The sequence below is a fragment of the Nematolebias whitei genome, chromosome 1 (assembly GCF_014905685.2).
Source record: "Nematolebias whitei isolate Nwh7 chromosome 1, NemWhi1, whole genome shotgun sequence".
NCBI lineage: Eukaryota > Metazoa > Chordata > Actinopteri > Cyprinodontiformes > Rivulidae > Nematolebias > Nematolebias whitei.
The window spans coordinates 66082332-66086437 of record NC_056498.1 but is presented as its reverse complement, the minus strand read 5'-3'; positions in this window follow the sequence as shown (position 1 = coordinate 66086437).

Below are 4106 nucleotides of genomic sequence, written 5' to 3'. Positions count from 1 at the left end.
GATGAGAGACGAAACGTTTCTACATTTTTTTGTTGATTTGCTTTGTTTTGTTTTTTTGAATGTCCAGAGGACCAGATTTAACTTTTTTAGATTTTTCTACCTGGATTATTGAGCATGCATCAGGCTATTCAACTGAAATATCCAAATGACAGATTCACCTGAACCTTGATGTCATCTTACTTGTTTTCACCCGCTTTGAATGTTATCACCCATTAAATGGACGTTATCAGTTGTTATCACCATTGTTCTGTAGTATTTTCTAGCATTACTACCCAGAAACAAGAATGGAACATCCATTTCATTTGCTGATACATACCTTTAACCTGCTACATAACCAAAACTCTTCAAGGTTGTTGGTATTGGTGAGGAAGCTGGGAAAGTCAGTTTATTGTGTGTTTATCAGTTTGTGACAGGTGCTGGGTCGAGCAGATTAACACACAACCCTTAGAGGGATGCGACAACAATAATGGTGAAACATGTCCATCCGACCAAAAAGTAAAGGTAGCAAAAGGAGCATAAGAAAGTCAGCTCAATTAATTATGTGGATTAATGAAGTTCTGCCTGATTGAACATTGATGGCATTAAAAGACACCTTTTTGTTCACCTTAAAGTGATATAATGGACACTTTTACATAAATAATTGAATCCTTCATGGTTATGTAAATCAACACATTATATGCTATAAACAACTCCTCCTCCTCAACACTCCACCAATTAATTAAGGTTATTACCCTTGATTATCCAATAGCAGGTTTTAAAAAATGTTTGACCTCTAACCTTCAGCCTTCCCTGACTGGAGGATTATCGATTAACGTGAAAGGCCTTTTTTTTTTTTTTTCAGCTACTGGAGAACATTTCTTTTAAAAAAGTAGCTGACTGAGTTTCATTTTATTGACCTTACAGAGTTGTTGTAGGTGTTGTTTTTGTAGAAAGCTTTAATAAATGGCTTCAAAATCAAACTGCAGCCATTTAGACAACTATCACATTAAATAATTGTCAGAATGAAGTAATGGATCAATAACACTCAATGTTCACTAAAAGCCACCGAAGCAAGAAGTTACCATCCAGTGTTTCAGACACAATAATAACCTGTTTATAATATTACCAACAGAGCAAATAAATTATTTCCCGTATTTCACTCGATGAGGTTGCATGTGATTTATTTGGCACAACCGTCCCGGGGATTGTTTTATAGTGAATCTATTTTATTAAAACTCATTATAACTTTTTTTCTGTTCTTTTTGTGGGAAATTAAGCATGTAATATTTACAGTTGCAATTACAGCAAATGGTGTTTGTTTTAGCGGTGCCTCTAAAAAAAAAACTAAAAAAAAACATCCATTTGTGGTTTACACGTCTATCCTGATCTAAATACAACAAAGTGATTTAGGTATTATGATGGGAGCACACTTTAGTCAGGAAAACTCGTAAAAGACAATACTTCTATATGCAAGTCAAATTAAAAGAAGATGATTGTATGTTCTTTGTTTAAAGGTAATTTATGTAGAGGGCCACCTGCATCATGAAGGACCCCACTCACCCAGCACACACACTTTTTTTTTTTTTTTTTTTTTTTTTTTTTTTAGATGGCCTCCCTTCTCCCCTTACAGCCATCCTCTCCACACCATTATTATGAAATATTTATTATAGTGACATTCTAGTGTAGGTTTTTTTTTTTTTTTTTTTTTTTTTAATAGGATAGAAAGAAAGAAAAGACAAAGTAAGACTCCAAAATATAAGAAATATATACAAATAGAGCACACGTCAAAACACCCGGCCACTGTCTGTTCACCTGCAAAGAACATGACAAAACACAGCAACAAAATACATATGTATAAAGAACTTAAAATATTCATGGCTTTGCAGTAAGTTTCCATGAATATATATACACATACCTACGCCTATATACATACATACATACATACATACACATGAATATACACTCACATACATATCTATATATCTACATATAAAGCCTACATAAACATCCCTGCTTCTATTTGTGTGTGGTAGTGAGCATGCATAAGTGTATAAGGCTTCTCTAATAGAACATTTATTAGTAACTGTGAAGCAGCAGAGACCCGACCCCCAAGACCAGAGGCAGACGAAAAAGGGGGGACCAGAGCCCAAGACCCCAGGAGGGACCCCGACCGCGGAGCCCCCAGAGCCACCCACACAGGACGAACCACTCACCCACCCCCCAGAACGGACCACAGGGGAGAACCGGAAGATCCCCACCAGCAACCACATACAGTGACCCCCCGGGGCCAACAGCGACAAACTCATAGGCCTCCGTCAGCACCCGCCGCACCGATGTAGGTCCAGGTCCAGGCACCGAGGCCCAGGCACCGAGGACTCACACCACCCAGGCCAAGGCCTGACAGGGCCAGAGGACCCGAGCCCCACCAGGCAGACACCAGGCCGAGCCGACACACGCCCAAGCGCCCAGCCCCCGATACCAAGGGCCCCAAGCGCGCCGGCAGGCAAGGGCACACCCCACCAGGGGGCCGCGCGATAGGGGCGCGATACCAAGCACCCCCAGTTGTATCAAAGAGGGGGCAGTCCGAGTCTCGGCCTAACAAATACCCATTCATACACAGACACAATCACACTATCCCAACCTCAATCTCACATTCATTCACTCAAAGACATACAATAACGATACATTTCATTCTTATTCCCGATACACACTCTATACCCCCCAGGTCCAAGACATGTACCCGCCCTCTACAGGGGGCAGCCCATGCCCAAACCCAGGAGGTAAACCCATTCATTCTTGAGCGGAGAAGAGCCAATACCCCAGACCCGGCCCAGGTCTGCCCCGCCGACAGGACACCCCCCCACCATGAAGAGGACACGCCACCGACCACCCCCACACACCGCCAACAACCAAGCACGCACCCCCAGCCGACCGCCCGCCAGGCCCCGGCAGCCACCCCGGCCAGCGGGCCAACCATGGCACCCAAGAGCCAAGCTCAGGGGGTCCAAACAACCCCAGGGAGAGCACAGCGCCAGCACCGCCCATGGCAACCCCCAGACCCTGAACCCCCACATAGTCCTGGTCAACACCCGACGGCCTGCCCTTCTCCCGGACCCCACCCCCGGAATGGCAGTCAGGGAACTAGGTGGGTAGGAAGAGGAGAAATAAATAAATAAATAAATAAATAAATAAATAAAAAAAATAAAAATAAGACCCCGACACATACACCCCCACCCCTAGATGTGCTGTTGATGTGTGTTGTTGTATAGTGCCATTAAAAAGGAAAGAAGAAGGAGCAAAGGCTGGCATGGTGCCAGTTTCCCCTCCACCCCAACTCTATCCAAACCCTAGTGTCTAAATGCAACCGTTGTAAGTGAGCACAGGCACAGGGGGTGAGAGTAAGGTCATCCCACCACCCATAGCCATGTGCCCACCTCAAATTCCTATATATGAATGTCATGAGGATGTTATGAATGAATGTCTAAGGTGTACAATAAAATTGAGTCCCAGGTGGCTATGGTCAACAAAGATGTAAAATTGTTGCAGCACACCCGAGCCCAAACAACCCTAAATGTATGGAATTGAAATGAAGAGGGTGGAGGTGCATGGTGAGGGATGGGGAGAAATAACTGTGAGAGCAAATGCTCCCACAGGGGGTCAGCTCCCCCACTGACCCAACAGCCCCCCCCCCCCCCCCCAGCCCCCCAAGGCCCCCCCAGGGATTGAGGCCAAGACACCTCACTTTTTGCCACGCTCCCCTCAGGAAGGAGGCTAAGGAGCATTAAGTGTAGAACCACTAGACTGAGGAACAGCTTCTACCATGAGGCTGTTAGACTCATGAACAGGGGTCTGCAACCTGCGGCTCTACAGCCACATGCGACTCTTTGGTCCTGCCGCAGCGGCTCTTTCAAGCTTTGACCAAAACTAAGTTAAATTTGAATTTTATATTTAAAATAATCACTAGTTTTAGCAGTTTTCCAGTAATTTCCTTTGCATTTATGTGGATGCTAGTAGGGGTTAAACAAGTACATATTTTTAAAAGTCGACTTTAGCATGACAAAAGTCGAGTCGACTTCAACTAGTTGATGAAGTCATAGGAACTCAAAACGCTATATCATATTTGCAAT